This window comes from Oncorhynchus kisutch, linkage group LG15 (assembly GCF_002021735.2).
Source record: "Oncorhynchus kisutch isolate 150728-3 linkage group LG15, Okis_V2, whole genome shotgun sequence".
NCBI classification, from domain to species: domain Eukaryota; kingdom Metazoa; phylum Chordata; class Actinopteri; order Salmoniformes; family Salmonidae; genus Oncorhynchus; species Oncorhynchus kisutch.
In genome coordinates, this window is record NC_034188.2 from 25546476 (window position 1) to 25568396 (window position 21921).

Sequence of the window (21921 nt, forward strand, 5' to 3'; positions counted from 1 at the left end):
CCTTTATACATTTAAGTTAATTATAGGCCTCTCATATGCTCTAGAGGCACTTCATGATGATGTAAAAGCACTTCATAATGACCACTTATAGGGGTTTTGATTTGGAATAAGGTTTTAGACGGGTACTTCCTGTCTTGAATGTTCACATTGTTCTTAAAAAGCAGTGCTTTGAACAAAAGGGTATTTGACACACTTTCCATTAAAGCTACAGTAGAGACAGCATGCATGATTTGAGGGTACGTCTGTGTCATATCTCTCAAATCTCATGTAGTTTGGTTTTTCATCCCGACTTGGTTTTCCAATCAGTTAGAAAAGGCCTTAGAGATTTGCTGTGGGCAGATGTAGCCGTAGTTAACCCTGCTCTTTCTCCACTGTAGGCTGCCTTCTGTCAGGTCACACTTCTATGTTAGATACCAGTGAATATTTCATGTTTTTTTTTTTATAGCGATGCAAAGTGTGTGTACGTGTCCGGATCACCAGTTATAGGTGAGCAAAGGTACACGATGCTCCTGCTGTCTCACTCTGAGGTCATACTTAGAAATTGCTTGCTTCGTTTGTATTGCAGTGCCATATCAAGAACAATAATCATTTTCAAAAAGGCATACACGTCAAACTAAAACAGTGATGTTTTGAAAGTAATACATTGGTTTTCTTGTCTGTTATCTTTTTGGACTAATACCGTATAGGTCATTCTGCCGTCGTTGGAAACATCTTAAATGTCACTTGATATTTGACACTTGACACTCTCACCTAGCTCAAAACAAAAGCAGGATATCAGTATAAAGGTGACCACAGCTCCAATCCAAACCACCACACAGCAAAAGCACTCTTCCTATACAGAAACAACAGAGAATGAAAACACAGAGGAACACTTAGCTAGAGCGTCATCATCTCTTCCCCCACAGACCAGTAGGAGAGGGCAGATTATTATTGCTCTAATTATGGATGTGACTGTGTAAGCCATTCACTGTATTATGAAAGTATTACTTAAGTATTTTATATTTTCGTATGGGCATATACATTCCTACCTCATTCAAAAAGCATGTTCCCATGGTATATCGAATGTATAAAACCACATGTGCAATGTACTGTACTTCAAGCATTGTTTACTGTAACTGTGAAAGAAAATACCAATAAAAAGAACTGGATTGAAATGTGTGTTTTTATCTAATAGATAACAAATGACCAAAAACACAAGGTCAGTCAAAACACAAACATAATGTACGTCAGTCACCTTATCTCATTCCTTTTTTGGACAGGGTTGATCAGGTTAAACAAACAGTGTGTGTGTGTGCCCATGCCTGCCAGTGCAGTTGTTGTCTGTGGTGTATGCTTATACTGTGTGCTTGTGCGTGTGTAATACTCTTCCTCTCATTATATGGAGAAAATTGTTTTGTCCTGCTTATCTCTGACTACAAGTGGAGCCATTTGCTTTGTATATACAGTGAATAAATGTAGAGCCATAGATCTGCTTTTAGAGACTATTTACTAAGTATCATCATAACTGTAGCATCATTAATGAACCTGTCTGAGTGTTTTCTCTTATCAGGAGTCCTCAGGCTGCCCTCTGCTGGTTCATTCTTACCAGGGTTGGCCATGGCAGATCCTGAGAGGTTAGCCATAACCCTAACACTAGCCTCATGTCCACACCCCGGTTCAACCTTGACCCTAGCTTCATGTCCTCACCCCGGCTCAACCTTGACCCTAGCTTCATGTCCTCACCCCGGCTCAACCTTGACACTAGCCTCATGTCCACACCCCGGCTCAACCTTGACCCTAGCTTTATGTCCACACCCCGGCTCAACCTTGACACTAGCCTCATGTCCACACCCCGGCTCAACCTTGACCCTAGCTTCATGTCCACACCCCGGCTCAACCTTGACCCTAGCTTCATGTCCACACCCCGGCTCAACCTTGACCCTAGCTTCATGTCCTCACCCCGGCTCAACCTTGACCCTAGCTTCATGTCCACACCCCGGCTCAAACTTGACCCTAGCTTCATGTCCAAACCCCGGCTCAACCTTGACCCTAGCTTCATGTCCAAACCCTGGCTCAACCCTAACTCTAGCTTTATATCCACACCCTGGTTCAACCTTGACCTTAGCTTCATGTCCACACCTCGGTTCTATCCTAACCCTAGCTTTGTGTCCACACACTGGCTCAACCCTAACCCTAACACTAGCCATAACCCTAACCCGAGCCATAACTCTAACACTAACCCTAGCCATAACCCTAACCCTAGCCATAACCCTAACCCTAGCCATAACCCTAACCCTAGCCATAACTCTAACCCTAGCCATAACCCTAACACTAACACTAGCCATAACCCTAACACTAACACTAGCCATAACCCTAAAACTAAAGCCTGCACAAACTTAAAGATTGATCATCACTGATGTAAAGAGAGTTTTGTTTGCATATTTAATCTGAAATAACTCCTTATCCAAATTCTGTTGTGCCTTTTTGTCTGTATGTTGATATAGCAGGATGTTGTTTGTTCTGCGTTCCTCTTCACTCTTGGAATCAAAATGCTTCTGTTTGCCTCTTTGGAATCACTCAGCCATTGCCAGAACCAGAGGATATTGGGTTTCTGACACGTGTTCCCACAAACAAATGATCACACCCTGAAAACAGTCTTAGGTTTACAATCATCGGACACTGTATTAAAAACATGTTTTTTTAATCAATTCACTCTACAGATACACAGAGAGGTATAAAAAAAGTATGCAGGTATGATCAGTCATGTATTAATTGTATACAGCAACACGAAAATGTCCTTAAGCACACCATAGATACACAATACATAATCATGTTGTTTTCTTGGCTCAGTCTCACATATTATGGTGAATGAAAAGTCTGTTGGTTCCATATGTCTCATTTGGAACAGTCTATTGGCTAGATCTTTATCTATAATTCAGTGCCATTTGTCATAGATCAGCATCTATTTGCCATCGTGTCAATTCAGCAGGCATCTACTGTTATAGTGAAACTGTGGTGTCTTGTCATTGTACATCTCATGTCACAAAGATCTATAGTCTGTTGATGAGGTTCAGTGTCTGGTAGCTCTATATACCTGCGAGGATACAAACTCGTACACGGGCCTCCTTCCAGACACAACAACAACCTGAGATCCACTGAGAGATCAGATAATTTTTTTTCGTAGAGCTCTCCCGCTCTCTCTCCTCCTCCTTACTCTCTCTCTCCCTCTCTTCGTCCCCCTTATTTGTCTTTGTTTAATAATGGACTACTTATCCTAGCCTGTAGCTGTTCTGCAGATCCCTGTCTAGGTGTGCATGTCTGTGGGGGCTGTGTGGTGAGGTCAGAGGGGGAGGAGCCACAGTCAGGGGTTGCTGTTTCACTGAACTCAGGGCAGCTGCTCTTACGATTCTGCTGGAAGTCAGAGGGCAGGTCAGAGAGGCAAGAGCGGGGGTAACTGTGTGCCCGTGGGTGAGACTGGCCCTCAGACACCACCGCATGTCTCCTTAAACCCAATTCCCTGATTGACAGGTGGAGTGGGCGGGGCTGCCGTACAGGAACTCTAAGGGGTCTGACGCACCAAGGCAACCAAACTCAGGCTCATCGCAGTTGGAATCTTTCCCCTGTCTGCCGCATACAGTGATGAAGTCAGAGAACATCCCAGGCCTGTCCATCCCATGGGACCTTTCCCTGGGACAAAGTGCAGTGGTCTTTGGAGAGTTTTCATCTTGCGCAGCAAGCCGCGGCAGCCGTGGCCTCTGGTGCAGCGATACCTGCTGGTGAGGGTTGATGATGCCATTGGTGTGAAGGGAGGTGGGGTGAGCCAGGTGGCAGATGGACAGCAGGTAGTCCTCTGAGGAGAGGGTGTGTAGACAGGGCCCTGGGTGGGCGGTAGGCCGGGCAGAGTGAAGGGTGTTGGACTGGTTCGTCTGGTTCATGTCTCTGACCAGGTCCTCGTAGCCCTCGCTGATAGTGGGCAGCTGTAATCTCCTCTTCTGGGACACCGGTTTGGACATGGGACTCTTGGCTGCTGGGAGAGACGGACAGAAATACGTCAGTCACCAAGAGATAATATTTGAATAATATCGAAGTGACTGTCCTCATGGAGGACAGTCCTGACATTTGGGAATGGGTATCTTATGCATACTCTGATTAATCATATTTGATAACTGCTCCTTTCAATGCTCCCCATCAACACCATTCTATACCTGGTAACCTAACACCATTCCATACCTGGTAATCTAACACCATTCTATACCTGGTAACCTAACACCACTCTATACCTGGTAATCTAACACCATTCTATACCTGGTAACCTAACACCATTCTATACCTGGTAACCTAACACCATTCTATACCTGGTAACCTAACACCATTCTATACCTGGTAACCTAACACCATTCTATACCTGGTAACCTAACACCATTCTATACCTGGTAACCTAACACCATTCTATACCTGGTAACCTAACACAATTATATTCTTGGTAACCTAACACCACTCTATACCTGGTAACCTAACACCATTCTATACCTGGTAACATAACACCATTCTATACCTGGTAACCTAACATCATTTATACCTGGTAACCTAACACCATTCTATACCTGGTAACCTAACACCATTCTATACCTGGTAACCTAGCACCACTCTATACCTGGTAATCTAACACCATTCTATACCTGGTAATCTAACACCATTCTATACCTGGTAACCTAACACCATTTATACCTGGTAACCTAACACCACTCTATACCTGGTAACCTAACACCATTTATACCTGGTAATCTAACACAATTATATTATTGGTAACCTAACACCATTTATACCTGGTAACCTAACACAATTATATTATTGGTAACCTAACACCATTTATACCTGGTAACCTAACACCATTCTATACCAGGTAACCTAACACCATTCTATACCTGGTAACCTAACACAATTATATTCTTGGTAACCTAACACCATTTATACCTGGTAATCTAACACCATTCTATTCCTGGTAACCTAACACCATTCTCTACCTGGTAACCTAAGAGCATTCTATACCAGGTAACCTAACACCACTATATACCTGGTAACCTAACACCATTCTATACCAGGTAACCTAACTCCATTCTATACCTGGTAACCTAACACCATTCTATACCTGGTAACCTAAGCCCCACAGATCCTTCTATTTCTTTACACTTATCCCCACTCTCCTCTTCTCTCCTCTGTTTTCTCAGAAGGAGCTGTGTAAATAGATCTGTGAGACAAACACACCATGACCATAGCTACATACACACTGGTATATAAATACCATAAGATACCAGACCAGCCAGCCAGAACCTGCCAGAACCAGCCAGAACCACATACTGTAGCCTATATTTTCTTATGCCACCCATATTGTTTCAGCCCTGAATGCAGCCCACAGAGTATTTCAGTACCAACCTCAATGTCAAAAATGGCTCCAGCCAAACCCTAAAGCCAGCCTCTGTCAGTATCCTTCAAGTTGGAACAACTGCTAAATATAGAACCACACCTAGCTGGTATACAGTGACTCAGAACCAGACTAGCATTCTTCCTATACATAGCAAAGACACAGGTAATTGCCAAAATAATGGAAACACCAACATAAAGTGTCTTAATAGGGCATTGGGCCACCACGAGCCAGAGCAGTTTCATTGCAGCATGGCATAGATTCTACAAGTGTCTGGAACACTGTTGGAGGGATGCAACACCGTTTTCCATAAGAAATTCCAGAATTTGGTGATTTGTTGATGGTGGTGGAAAACACTGTCTCAGGTGCCGCCCCAGATTCACCCTTAAGTGTTCAATTGGGTTGAGATCTGATAACTGAGATGGCCATGGCATATGGTTTACATAGTTTTCATGCTCATCAAACCATTCAGTGATGACTCATGCCCTGTGGGCGGAAGCATTGTCGTCCACTCCCATCAGGATAGAAGTGCTTCACCATAGGTCGAAGGTGATTTTATTTATTGTTTATTTAACCTTTATTTAACTAGACAAGTCAGTTATGAACAATTTTTATTTACAATGACGGCCAACCCTGGCCAAACCCTAACCCGGACGACGCTGGGCCAATTGTGCGCCGCCCTATGGGACTCCCAATGATGGCCGGTTGTGATACAGCCTGGAATCTAACCAGGATCTGTCGTGACGCCTCTAGCACTGAGATGCAGTGCCTTAGACCGCTGTGTATTTATTGGCGTTTACCTTGTCCCTGTAGGGGTTGAGCGAATCTAAACCATGCAAAGAAAAATCACCATAACAGAGCAGCCAGAACATTTACTGAGGTGTTTCCATTATTTTGGCAGTTACCTGTATATTAGCATTATGTGTATAACCTAATACAGTCGTTAAGCCTGTTGGTTTAATGGTATTTAGCACAACTGCTTTGCAGACTCACCTGTATTAAAAGGTGTAGTGTATATCCAAGTCTTTTCTCTGCTCCTGTAGCGTGTGGCCTCTCTCGTTAACTCTTCAGGAGAATCTGTGAATGAACGTCTGTGCAGATAAGATCTGGCTGTGTAGCTTTAAAAAAAGAGAAGCAGCGATGCTGGTCTCTGAGCTCTGTGGCTCTAACTGTCTCTGACTGTGTCTGTCCTGAGGCAGCAGTAGACTGCAGATTTATCTCCTCTCTCTCTCTCTCTCTCTCTCTCTCTCTCTCTCCCTCAGCCTGCCCTCCTTCCCTGATTCTAAATATAGCATCACCCTCCATTTCCTATCCCTGAGCACTGTCATTGGGCGATTTTGTTGATGGAGGGTGACAGAAAGAGAGGGGTAGATGAAGAGATTGAGTAAAAAAATATATAGATATTTTTTAAAGAGAACAGAGGTAAGAGTGGGGGCAGGTTGAGAGTTGCGGTAAAATAACATTTCACAATCAACCCTTGTTTATTGCCAGGCTGTAATTAGCTCAGGTATGGTACATAATAAAGCTTGCATACTACACCAATGTTTCTCTGATAAAAAAGTGTCCTGCTAACCCCTACCTAGTGGTCGTATGTGGTAGAATGTAGCCTCAATATCTCTGATAATATTACTGATGCCATAATGTCTCCAGGTGGATTTCTGATGTATTGTGTGTGTGTGTGTGTTATTTTTCTTAATCATGGCATTATCAGGATTAATCTAGAAGTGTTCACAAACATCTTATCTACTCACTTAGAAAGAAAATGACTCAAGTCACCATTCACCATTCAGTTACTATTGAGCAAAACAGAACCCAAAACACATGAAAAACAAACTGCAAATTCATCCAATGAGTTTTTAGAGTCACAAGCTTGATGTAGTCATTGCGTGTAAGGAATATCTACCCTGAATAGCCAGTACCATCAAGGAGCTGTTGAAGAGTTTTGAATCTGCTGTGAACAGTCAGAACCACTTTAACCTATTACAGCCTCTTCTGAACATCAGGACACAATCAACAACATGAACTATTATTTACATGATATGAGCTTTGTACAGTGGACTCTTCACCAGAAGCCAAGTTTACCCACTTTACTCTGTGTACGTGTATCCTAGGGATTTGTCTGCCGTTAAAGCATTAAACATTTCTTTTCTCCAAACAGGGTAGAAAAGTTGTGTGTTTGTGTGATTGTTTCCACCCCCCTCCAGGTGTCTCCACCCCCTCATTCAGAGGGTGAATGGGCAAGACATAAGTGTGGTGTGGTAGTGGTGTGGTAGTAGGTGTCAAGCGCACCGGTTTGAGTGTGTCAAGAACTGCAACACTGCTTGGTTTTTTACGCTCAACAGTTTCCTGTGTGCATCAAGAATGGTCCACCACCCAAAGGACATCCAGCCAACTTGACACAACTGTGGGAAGCATTGGAGTCAACATGGGCCAGCATCCCTGTGGAAAGATGTCGACACCATGTAGAGTCCATGCCCCGACGAATTAAGGCAGTTCTGAGGGCAAAAGAGGGTACAAATCAATATTAGGAAGGTGTTCTTAATGTTTGAGTGTATATTTATATCTCTGGATTTTGACATTGCTAGTTCTGATATTTCTTAATTTCATTATTTTTCTGTGTTGGATTTGTGTGTATTGTTTTGTTTTGTGAGTTATTACTGCATTGTTGGAGCTAGAAACGTAAGCATTTTGCTGCACCTGTGAAAAAATCTGCTAAATATGTGTATGTGTGTGTGTGTGTGTGTGCATATATGAAGAGATCATTTATACTCAATCTTCACATCCCATCTATAGAAAGGTGGGATGTTATATACTCTAATGTGAGTAGTCAAAAGAAATAGCAGCTAGCGATTACCTCACTCTAAACAGTACTTTACACTCAGCACACACACACGCAGTGGTTAGGTAATAATATGGCCATAAATAAAAAGGTTGAAACACATGCTGTCAGTAGAGCGTGACCAGCATTACTTCATCTAGCCCTGATGAACAGGAGGTAGCACAGAGGAACTACAGCCTGACTCAAAGGTGTTCTCAACAACAATATGATCACATATATGCTCTAAGATCAATACGGGACAGACAGTCATTCAGAAAGAACAGGAACAAATCATTCATAGGAATGCTGCAACATGACATCATAAACTCCCTCGTATGTTTGACCGGCTGAGAAACAATATTGAAGTTAAAGGGAAAATTGTCACACATAAATTTGCTTTCAAATAACCAAATATACCCCCCCCCCCCAATTAGAATAGAAGAGATAGGAATTTGGGGAGAGGAGACAGAGGAGAGGACACAGAGGAGAGGAGACAGAGAAGAGGACAGAGAGAGAGGAGACAGAGAGGAGAGAGAGAGAAGAGACAGAGGAGAGGAGACAGAGAAGAGGAGACAGAGGAGAGGAGACAGAGAGAGGAGAGGAGACAGAGAGGAGAGAGAGAGAAGAGACAGAGGAGAGGAGACAGAGAGAGGAGACAGAGAGAGAGAGGAGACAGAGGAGAGGAGAGAGAGAGGAGACAGAGGAGTCAACCTGTTTTCTGTGGCATTGTGTGAGACGGACATGTGGTGAGCCATTGATGTCTATCAGCAGGATGTCACTTACCAAATGTATTTTCTATGAAACGGTGATATAACCAACCTCGTTATATATTTCATGGATTTCATGGAACTGGAGGAAAACAAACATCCTTGTGTGTCAGTTTGAACCAATGACCAGCTATACATACATTTTCCAGAATCCTAAATTGGCACATCTCTTACGTCTTTCCAGAGTTATAAATTGTACAGAATCAAAAATAGGCGTCTTTCAGTCTTCCTGTGGCTGATGCTCATACATTGAGGATAGAAATCACTTGGGTTTTTAGAGAGTTCAAAGCACTAACCAATTATACAAAAAAATAAAATGACCAGTTAAAGCTAGAATCCTTAGTTGCTACACCGAACAAAAATATAAACGCAACATGCAATCATTTCAAAGATTTGACTGAATTACAGTTCATATAAGGAAATCGGTCAATTTAAATAAAATAACATAGTTTAATAATCTAGGAATTTCACATGACTGGGAATACAGATATGCATTTGTTAGACACAGATACCTTTAAAAAAAGGTTGGTGTCTGGATCAGAATACCAGTCAGTACCAGTCAGTATCTGGTGTGACCACTATCATGTAGCGTGACATCTCCTTCACATAGAGTTGATCAGGCTGTTGATTGTGACTGTGCAAAGTTGCCAGATATGAGGCAGGAACTGGAACGCGCTGTCATACACGTTGATCCAGAGCATCCCAAACGTGCTAAATGGGTGATATGTCTGGTGAGTATAGCTGTTACGGAGACTGTATCACCGCCACACCAGCAGTCATGAGTCATGACCGCAGTAAAATTCCACATGATCGTTGAGTCATGGTAATCTCCTCTTATGCACTCTGGATATGCGTTGGTAGTACCCAACTTGATAACGACCATCAGGTCCTAATGACCTGGCACTCTAGGGCTCTATTGTCCCTCTAACCGCTTTGACATGAATGAAAATGCAATCAAAAATCACATCAAAACGGTATGGTCCTTTTCAAACTCACCTCACTGTGATGATCAATTTGAAGAAAGAAGTTCAACAGCAGGTTGAAACTGAGTGTAAAACATGGTCGTTGTGGATGTTGTTTCAAAGCCTAACACAACAAAATGAACAGCTTTTCTAAGGTGATGATTCATTTAAAACATCCATATGCATCTTAGAGGTTATGCATATGTATAGGCTTATATATGAGCACAAGCCCCCCTAAAATTACCTGAATTCAAATAATTATTGTGTTGTCATACAATAATTAGCCTACCGCATATTACACATGGCAGAACCCCCCCCCCCCCCCCCCCCCCATACTGTATGGACTGGTTTACCTTATGCTACACTCCAAAATGTTTATCCATGAGTCTGGGAGAAAACATATAGCCCTAGCCGATGCTGTTCATTGATTATGCCAGGTGGCTTACAGTTAGCCTACAATTATGGTGAATTTGTATTTGATGTTGAATGGCTATATTAATAGGGTATTGTTTCTTAATGAATTGAGTGACACATTACCTTTAGCTCTCTCTCCTTTTTTCCTTTCTCCAGCATGCAGAGGGGCTGGCAACAGTTTAGTGAAATAGGTTAAGTTGCAAAAACATGTTACTATCGATGTTTCTTAAGACATTTCACTTGTTTTCCCAAATTAGGCACTGGGTAGCTGCAGGAACATGGTTGGAGAGCCCATGGCATACGTGGAGTGAAATAAGTTATCTTATATTTATTTCTCAGCTGCTCATATTAAGCACATGCTCCGCTATAAAACTGAAGTAGCCTAACCAGTATCATTGAAAAACTGCCCTGCGGGAAAGTGTGTGGCCTCCATACGCTGTTCGAGTGCATAAAGATGTATTTTTCCCATGCGCCTGTTCTTGCCCTTTTGATAATGGGCCATTCTAAATCTTAAAAAACATTTTTATTTTATTTTTTTAGACATATTAGTAAACATAAGATTAAATTGAGAATAGTCTGATGGGTGAAAATATGATCACTTGATGAGAGAACAGCTGTGCAGCCTGAGGCAACCTTCTCAAATCATCAATAGCGTATAGCCGCATAATGTTGCCTATATACAGTATCTTTTGATTTCTAAGGCATTCTAATGTTTGTATCATTACAAAAGTTGCCAAATAACTCTAAATTTACCGTTTCAAATGATAATTTTTACACTCAATTTAGCCACATCCTAGGTGCACTAGCTCCGGAATGGGGAAAATGTCATTGAATTCAGCTAAATTAAATTATATTTTTCTTATTATAAAATAATTTAAAGAGGCTTCCATATACTTTGTATATATAGTGTAACCAATAAATGCCTCATAAGCTTAGTTCGACTGTCATACTCCATCAGTTTCCAAAATATAAGCTTGTTTTACTCCAATGTTTGTAAACAATTTAAATGTCAACAAACACTGTATAGCCTCAAAACATGGTTAAAAACAGAATATTGATATAGAATATTGATATTAGGTTCCCGAGTGGAGCAGGCATTGCATCTCAGTGATAGAGGCCTCACTACAGATCCTGGTTCAATTTCGGGCTGTCCCATAGGGCGGCACACAATTGGTCCAGCGTCGTCTGGGTTTTACCGGGATAGGCCGTCATTGTAAAATAAGAATTTGTTCTTAACTGAGTTGCCTAGTAAAATAAAGGTAAAAAATATTGGATGGATGGTCAGTCCTTGTATCCATAGCTACACTATATACAGTTGAAGTTAGAAGTTTACATATACCTTAGCCAAATACATTTAAACTAAGTTTTTCACAATTCCTGACATTTTATCCTAGTAAAAATTCCCTGTCTTAGGTCAGTTAGGATCACCACTTTATTTTAAGAATGTGAAATGTCAGAATAATAGAAGAGAGAATGATTAATTTCAGCTTTTATTTCTTTCATCACAATCCCAGTGGGTCAGAAGTTTACATACAATCAATTAGTATTTGTTAGCATTGCCTTTAAACTGTTTAACTTGGATCTCCTTGCTCGCACACGCTTTTTCAGTTCTGCCCACACATTTTCTATAGGATTGAGGTCAGGGCTTTGTGATGGCCACTCCAATACCTTGACTTTGTTGTCCTTAAGCCATTTTGCCACAACTTTGGAAGTATGCTTGGGGTGATTGTCCATTTTGAAGACCCATTTGCGACCAAGCTTTAACTTCCTGTCTTGAGATGTTGCTTTAATATATACACAATTTTCCATCATCATGATGCCATCTATTTTGTGAAGTGCCCCAGACCCTCCTGCAGCAAGCACCTCCACAACATGAAGCGGCCACCCCCGTGCTTCACGGTTGGGATGGTGTTCTTCAGCTTGCAAGCCTCCCCCTTTTTCCTCCTAACATAACATTGTTCATTATGGCCAAACAGTTCTATTTTTGTTTCATCATACCAGAGGACATTTCTCCAAAAAGTATGATCTTTGTCCCCATGTGCAGTTGCAGACTGTAGTCTGGATTTTTTTTATGGTGGTTTTGGAGCAGTGGATTCTTCCTTGCTGAGCGGCCTTTCAGGTTATGTCGATATAGGACTCATTTTACTGTGGATATAGATACTTTTGTACCTGTTGAATCCAGCGTCTTCCCAAGGTCCTTTGCTGTTGTTCTGGGATTGATTCACACTTTTCGCACCAAAGTACGTTCATCTCTAGGAGACAGAACGTGTCTCCTTCCTGAGCAATATGTCGGTTGCGTGGTTCCATGGTGTTTATACTTGCGTACTATTGTTTGTACAGATGAACGTGGTGCCTTCAGGCGTTTGTAAATTGCTCCCAAGGATGAACCAGACTTTTTTTTTCTGAGGTCTTGGCTGATTTCTCTTGATCTTCCCATGATGTCAAGCAAAGAGACACTGAGTTTGAAGGTAGGCCTTGAAATACATCAGCAGGTACACCTCCAATTGACTCAAATGATGTCAATTAGCCAATCAGAGGCTTCTAAAGCCATGACATGGTTTTCTGGAATTTTCCAAGCTGTTTAGGCACAGTCAACTTAGTGTATGTAAACTTCTAACCGACTGGAATTGTGATACAGTGAATTATAAGTGAAATAATCTGTCTGTAAACAATTGTTGGAAAAATCACTTGTGTCATGCACAAAGTAGATGTACTAACCGACTTGCCAAAACTATAGTTTGTGAACAAGAAATGTGTGGAGTGGTTGAAAAACAAGTTTTAATGACTCCAACCTAAGTGTATGTATACTTCCGACTTCAACTGTATACAAAAGTATGTCGACGCCCCTTCAAATTAGTGGATTCAGCTATTTCACCCACACCTGTTGCTGACAGGAGTATAAACATCTAGCACACAGCCATGCAATCTCCATAGACAAACCTTGGCAGTAGAATGGCCTTACTGAAGATCTCAGTGACTTTGAACGTGGCACCGTTATAGGATGCCACCTTTCTAACAAGCCAGTTCATCAAATTTCTGCCCTGCTAGAGCTGCCCCGGTCAACTGTAAGTGCTGTTATTGTGAAGTGGAAACGTCTAACAGCTCAGCTGCAAAGTGGTAGGCTACACAAGCTCACAGAATGGGACTGCCGGGTTCTGAAGCGAGTAGTGCGTCTCTCCTGGGTTGCAACACTCACTACCAAGTTCCAAACTGCCCTTGGAAGCAACGTCAGCGCAATAACTCTTCATCTGGAGCTTCATGAAATGGATTTCCATGGCCGTGCAGCCGCACACAAGCCTAAGATTCTCATGTGCAATGCCAAGCGTCGGCTGGAGTGGTGTAAAACTCGCCGCCATTCGACTCATTTGAGCAGTGGAAACACATTCTCTGGAGTGTAGATTCATGCTTCCCCATCTGCCAGACGGACGGACGAATCTGGGTTTGGCAGATGCCAGCAGAACGCTACTTGCCCCAATGCATAATGCCGACTGTATTTATTTTTGATTTAACCTTTATTTAACTAGACAAGTCAGTTAAGAACTAATTCTTATTTACAATGACGGCCTACCCCGGCCAAACCCTAACCCGGACAGCGCTGGGCCAATTGCGCGTCGCTCTATGGGATGCTGAGCCACTCGGGAGCCCCTGTAAAGTTTGGTGGATGAGGAATAATGGTCTGGGGCTGTTTTTCATGGTTCGAGCTAGGCCCCGTAGTTCCAGTGAAGGGAAATATTAACTCTACAGCATTCAATGACATTCTAGACGATTCTGTGCTTCCAACTTTGTGGAAACAGTTTTGGGAAGGCCCTTTCCTGTTTCAAAATGACAATGCCCCCGTGCCCAAAGCGAGGTCCATACAGAAATGGTTTGTCGGTGTGGAGGAACTTGACTGGCCTGCACAGAGCCCTGACCTCAACCCCATCATACACCTTTGGGATGAATTGGAACGCCGACTGCGAGCCAGGCCTTATCACCCAACATCAGTGCCTAACCTCACTAATGCTCTTGTGGCTGAATGGAAGCAAGTCCACGCAACAATGTTCCAACATCTAGTGGGAAAGCCTTCCCAGAAGAGTGGAGGCTGTTATAGCAGCAAAGGGGGGACCAACTCCATATTAATGCCCATTCATTTTGGAATGAGATGTTTGACAAGCAGGTGTCCACATACTTTTTGTCAAGTAGTGTATGTCTATACATTTTAGAGGGGTTACATTTCTCCAGGCCCTTTCCTCAGCTTTTGACCAAAACAGAGGCGAGGGTGACCGCTTTGCTATTGTTCCAATTAAAGGACTCTAGCTTTAAATGTTAAAAGAAAATCATCTTAAAACAACAAACAGAAGTTCAGCACAACTGGCTAAGAACAACCTGTTCTTGGTCTGTAACAAACATTTGATCTGGATTTATAAGTGGACGCTCAACTTGAAAGGGACACAATGTAAACCATTACTGTGAATTACCTCCTCACCGACACGTTTCCTACTGAATTCGGAGAATCTAGAAAGAACATCCTTCTATAGCAGAAATGGTCTAATCTAATATCTATGTTCTTGTTCTGTTCTTGTTGTTCTGTGCCCGTGCTGATAAGATCAGGGTGAGAGAGATTAGAGGAACAACTGCTGCAGCTTTTGGGACACTTAATTCATCAACATGAATTCAACTCTCACATGCTAAATCACACATTATAAATAGCCATGTTTTACAGCCCCAGTTATCAAGGCTCTCCCCTGTCTCCAAACCTTTCATAGTTGTTGTTCTTCATGTGTGATGGGAAAAGTGTCATAGTGATGTCATAGTGATGGGACACACACACACACAAGAAAGGCAGGTGTTGTTATGTGTTGTTATGTGTGAAGGGTTTATATAGAACAAGAAAGGCAGGTGTTGTTATGTGTGAAGGGTTTATATAGAACAAGAAAGGCAGGTGTTGTTATGTGCGAAGGGTTTATATAGAACAAGAAAGGCAGGTGTTGTTATGTGTGAAGGGTTTATGGAGAACAAGAAAGGCAGGTGTTATGTGTGAAGGGTTTATATAGAACAAGAAAGGCAGGTGTTGTTATGTGTGAAGGGTTTATATAGAACAAGAAAGGCAGGTGTTGTTATGTGTGAAGGTTTTATATAGAACAAGAAAGGCAGGTGTTGTTATGTGTGAAGGGTTTATATAGAACAAGAAAGGCAGGTGTTGTTATGTGTGAAGGGTTTATGGAGAACAAGAAAGGCAGGTGTTGTTATGTGTGAAGGGTTTATGGAGAACAAGAAAGGCAGGTGTTGTTATGTGTGAAGGGTTTATATAGAACAAGAAAGGCAGGTGTTGTTATGTGTGAAGGGTTTATATAGAACAGGAAAGGCAGGTGTTGTTATGTGTGAAGGGTTTATATAGAACAAGAAAGGCAGGTGTTGTTATGTGTGAAGGGTTTATATAGAACAGGAAAGGCAGGTGTTGTTATGTGTGAAGGGTTTATATAGAACAGGAAAGGCAGGTGTTGTTATGTGTGAAGGGTTTATATAGAACAGGAAAGGCAGGTGTTGTTATGTGTGAAGGGTTTATATAGAACAGGAAAGGCAGGTGTTGTTATGTGTGAAGGGTTTATATAGAACAAGAAAGGCAGGTGTTGTTATGTGTGAAGTGTTTATATAGAACAGGAAAGGCAGGTGTTGTTATGTGTGAAGGGTTTATATAGAACAGGAAAGGCAGGTGTTGTTATGTGTGAAGGGTTTATATAGAACAGGAAAGGCAGGTGTTGTTATGTGTGAAGGGTTTATATAGAACAGGAAAGGCAGGTGTTGTTATGTGTGAAGGGTTTATATAGAACAGGAAAGGCAGGTGTTGTTATGTGTGAAGGGTTTATATAGAACAGGAAAGGCAGGTGTTGTTATGTGTGAAGGGTTTATATAGAACAGGAAAGGCAGGTGTTGTTATGTGTGAAGGGTTTATATAGAACAGGAAAGGCAGGTGTTGTTATGTGTGAAGGGTTTATATAGAACAGGAAAGGCAGGTGTTGTTATGTGTGAAGGGTTTATATAGAACAAGAAAGGCAGGTGTTGTTATGTGTGAAGGTTTTATATAGAACAAGAAAGGCAGGTGTTGTTATGTGTGAAGGGTTTATATAGAACAAGAAAGGCAGGTGTTGTTATGTGTGAAGGGTTTATTGAGAACAAGAAAGGCAGGTGTTGTTATGTGTGAAGGGTTTATGGAGAACAAGAAAGGCAGGTGTTGTTATGTGTGAAGGGTTTATATAGAACAAGAAAGGCAGGTGTTGTTATGTGTGAAGGGTTTATATAGAACAAGAAAGGCAGGTGTTGTTATGTGTGAAGGGTTTATATAGAACAAGAAAGGCAGGTGTTGTTATGTGTGAAGGGTTTATATAGAACAGGAAAGGCAGGTGTTGTTATGTGTGAAGGGTTTATATAGAACAAGAAAGGCAGGTGTTGTTATGTGTGAAGGGTTTATATAGAACAGGAAAGGCAGGTGTTGTTATGTGTGAAGGGTTTATATAGAACAGGAAAGGCAGGTGTTGTTATGTGTGAAGGGTTTATATAGAACAGGAAAGGCAGGTGTTGTTATGTGTGAAGGGTTTATATAGAACAGAAAAGGCAGGTGTTGTTATGTGTGAAGGGTTTATATAGAACAAGAAAGGCAGGTGTTGTTATGTGTGAAGGGTTTATATAGAACAGGAAAGGCAGGTGTTGTTATGTGTGAAGGGTTTATATAGAACAGGAAAGGCAGGTGTTGTTATGTGTGAAGGGTTTATATAGAACAGGAAAGGCAGGTGTTGTTATGTGTGAAGGGTTTATATAGAACAGGAAAGGCAGGTGTTGTTATGTGTGAAGGGTTTATATAGAACAGGAAAGGCAGGTGTTGTTATGTGTGAAGGGTTTATATAGAACAGGAAAGGCAGGTGTTGTTATGTGTGAAGGGTTTATATAGAACAGGAAAGGCAGGTGTTGTTATATGTGAAGGGTTTATATAGAACAGGAAAGGCAGGTGTTGTTATGTGTGAAGGGTTTATATAGAACAGGAAAGGCAGGTGTTGTTATGTGTGAAGGGTTTATATAGAACAGGAAAGGCAGGTGTTGTTTTGTTATGTGTGAAGGGTTTATATAGAACAGGAAAGGCAGGTGTTGTTATGTGTGAAGGGTTTATATAGAACAGGAAAGGCAGGTGTTGTTATGTGTGAAGGGTTTATATAGAACAGGAAAGGCAGGTGTTGTTATGTGTGAAGGGTTTATATAGAACAGGAAAGGCAGGTGTTGTTATGTGTGAAGGGTTTATATAGAACAGGAAAGGCAGGTGTTGTTATGTGTGAAGGGTTTATATAGAACAGGAAAGGCAGGTGTTTGTTATGTGTGAAGGGTTTATATAGAACAGGAAAGGCAGGTGTTGTTATGTGTGAAGGGTTTATATAGAACAGGAAAGGCAGGTGTTGTTATGTGTGAAGGGTTTATATAGAACAGGAAAGGCAGGTGTTGTTATGTGTGAAGGGTTTATATAGAACAGGAAAGGCAGGTGTTGTTATGTGTGAAGGGTTTATATAGAACAGGAAAGGCAGGTGTTGTTATGTGTGAAGGGTTTATATAGAACAGGAAAGGCAGGTGTTGTTATGTGTGAAGGGTTTTATATAGAACAGGAAAGGCAGGTGTTGTTATGTGTGAAGGGTTTATATAGAACAGGAAAGGCAGGTGTTGTTATGTGTGAAGGGTTTATATAGAACAGGAAAGGCAGGTGTTGTTATGTGTGAAGGGTTTATATAGAACAGGAAAGGCAGGTGTTGTTATGTGTGAAGGGTTTATATAGAACAGGAAAGGCAGGTGTTGTTATGTGTGAAGGGTTTATATAGAACAGGAAAGGCAGGTGTTGTTATGTGTGAAGGGTTTATATAGAACAGGAAAGGCAGGTGTTGTTATGTGTGAAGGGTTTATATAGAACAGGAAAGGCAGGTGTTGTTATGTGTGAAGGGTTTATATAGAACAGGAAAGGCAGGTGTTGTTATGTGTGAAGGGTTTATATAGAACAGGAAAGGCAGGTGTTGTTATGTGTGAAGGGTTTATATAGAACAGGAAAGGCAGGTGTTGTTATGTGTGAAGGGTTTATATAGAACAGGAAAGGCAGGTGTTGTTATGTGTGAAGGGTTTATATAGAACAGGAAAGGCAGGTGTTGTTATGTGTGAAGGGTTTATATAGAACAGGAAAGGCAGGTGTTGTTATGTGTGAAGGGTTTATATAGAACAGGAAAGGCAGGTGTTGTTATGTGTGAAGGGTTTATATAGAACAGGAAAGGCAGGTGTTGTTATGTGTGAAGGGTTTATATAGAACAGGAAAGGCAGGTGTTGTTATGTGTGAAGGGTTTATATAGAACAGGAAAGGCAGGTGTTGTTATGTGTGAAGGGTTTATATAGAACAGGAAAGGCAGGTGTTGTTATGTGTGAAGGGTTTATATAGAACAGGAAAGGCAGGTGTTGTTATGTGTGAAGGGTTTATATAGAACAGGAAAGGCAGGTGTTGTTATGTGTGAAGGGTTTATGGAGGCAAGTTTTGTTATTAAAAGCAATATGTTAATGCAACAACATAACACTGCACAGGTAGACAGAGAGGTGAAGAGGAATTTTGACTCAAAGCAGAAGCCAGTAAACGGACATGGACTGAGTGGACAAAACATTAGGAACACCTTCCTAATATTGAGTTGCACCCCCTTTTGCCCTAAGAACAGTTTCAATTTGTCGAGGCATGGACTCTACAAGGTGTTGAAAGTGTTCCACATGGATACTGGCCCATGTTGACTCCATTGCTTCCCACAGTTGTGTAAAATTGGCTGGATGTCCTTCGGGTGGTGGACCATTCTTGACACACCCGGGAAACTGTTGAGCGTGAAAAACCCAGCAGCGTTGAAGTTCTTGACACAAATCAGTGTGTCTGGCACCTACTACCATACCCTGTTCAAAGGCACTTAAATATTTTGACTTGCCCATTCAACCCTCTGAATGGCACACATACACAATCCATGTCTCAATTGTCTCAAGGCTTAAAAATCCTTCTTTAATCTCTACGGGATCGTTGTCCCCCACGTGGGACGGTTGAGCTAACGTAGGCTAATGTGATTAGCATGAGGTTGTAAGTAACAACAACAAAAAATCCCAGGACATAGACATATCTGATATGGGCAGAAAGCTTACATTCTTGTTAATCTAACTGCACAGTTTTGAACTTGAAAATGTATTAATAAACCAATTAGGCACATTATGCAGTCTTGATAGAACATTTTGAACAGACATACAATGGTTCATTGTATGTCATTGCACATACACTGCTGCCATATAGTGGCCAAAATCTAAATTGTGTCTAGGCTGGAATAATACATTATGGTCTTTCTCTTGCATTTCAAAGATGATGGTACCACAAAAAAAAAAACGCTTGTTTTTTTCTTTGGATTTTCTTTTACCAGATCTAATGTGTTATATTCTTCTACATTAAATTCCCATTTCCACAAACTTTAAACTGTTCTCTTTCAAATGGTATCAAGAATATGCATATCCTTGCTTCAGGGTCTGAGCTACAGGCAGTTAGATTTTGGTATGTCATTTTAGGCAAATCATCTACACTGATTTGTGGATTTAACAAGTGTCATCAATAAGAGATCATAGCTTCCACCTGGATTCACCTGGTCAGTCTATGTCATGGAAAGAGCAGGTGTTCCAAATGTTTTGTACACTCAGTGTACATACTTACTACATCTGCTACTCTGCTTCTCTCTAGTGGTCAGTGAGGAGAGAATGAAAGTGAAAAGAAGAGACAGCGAGAGAGAGACTCATTGTAGACATTAGAACAGGAATATCATGCAACACCCGATGAGTAAAATACCACAGATACTTGAACTTTAATAAATATGAAACATTAAGCTCTGATTCATAGGTACAGACAGATCCGTAGGTGATTTTGCAGCAGCTGCAAGACAAAATGCTCCGATAATAAGGTGACTGGCAGAGAGGAAACAATAGCAGTTGCCCTGAAAGCTTCTATTGTGATGCAGTAGATACAAATAGATGTTTTATCATTTTTCGTTCTTTGTCTTTGCTCTTTGAAAATGTAATAAACACAAATGAATGGATAAGGTCTCTGTGAATCTTTGCTGGGAAATGCTTTTAGTACCAACAGGGTAAAAACAGTGCACCACAACTGACCATTTCAACTCACAAACCTGGTTATGATGACGGATTTCCCTCTATTAACCATCCATTTCACCTTAATAACACATAATGCATTCGATCATGTCTGTTATAAGAGAGATATGGGGCTCTATTTTCGGAAGGAGTTAAGGCGGCACTGGAATTAAATGCATGTTAGTTTGCAATTTTGTTATGTAAAAACTGTCGCACTGCCATTTCCCAGCCCATAACGCCAGGTTCAGGCAATTTACCTGTCTAATTTAAACTCTCTTGCGCTCAGATGGGCGGTTGGAACTATGTGAGGAGTGTCTTTAAAAACATGATCCAAAGTCCTCATTTCACGCAGAGCTGAAAATACCAACCAAAAGCTGGTTTTAGCAGTCGGTCATGGCATGAATTTTGACAGCGGAAAGGCAGCCTATCCACCCGTGACGCACACTGCCTATATGCGCATGGAACAAGAGTAGCCCAATATGCTTTTGGTGCATATATACTTCCTATTTAGAAATATAAAAAACAATGCCTTTTCCCATTTCTTTCTATTTTTTCAAGCATAGCCTCCCCTCCTCTAAATGAAGGCTTTTTTTGTCTGCCCAATGAAATCCAAAATAGTCAAGACTGTGGAATAAGGGTTTGGCTCCTGAGACCACTTGGACATACATCTTTATCACCAAAGCTTTATTAAAATATCACGTTTGAGAGGAGTAAAACAGTGAGCTGACATTCCCTTTGTATCTATTCCTTGTAGGCATGCCCACATTATTTTAGACATGCAGGTCCCGTTTTGGACTTGTGTAAAACCCCCTCCATGATGAAGGCTACATATCCATGCCCATCATGAAACGAGCGATGAGAACCTCGGTGAATACCGGTGAAGCTCCTATTTAGACGTTATCTGTAACCTGTAATAAGTGCTTGTTTTCGGTTTCATATGCTCAAAACCCAAGCCTTCCATTAGGCATATTTTAAGGAAGGCTGGTTTAACACACATTTATTTAACTAGGCAAGTCAGATAAGAACTGTTCTTATTTACAATGACACTGGCCAAACTCAGACAATGCTGGGCCAACTGTGCACAGTCCTATGGGACTCCCATTCACAAGCAGATGTGATACAGTCTGGATTTGAGCCAGGTTGTCTGTAGTGATGCCTCTAGCACTGAGATGTCTTAGACCGCTGAGCCACTTGGGAGCACACATGCGATGCTTGTAAATAATGTGTCAGTGTTGGAGTGTCCCTGGTTCCGTAAATAAGAAAAAAGAAAAAAAGAAAATGGTAGAATCTGGTTTACTTAATATAAGGAATTTGAAATTATTTATACTTGTACTTCTGATACTTAAGTATATTTTAAACCAAATATGTTTAGACTTTTACTCAAGTAGAATTTTACTGGTTGACTTT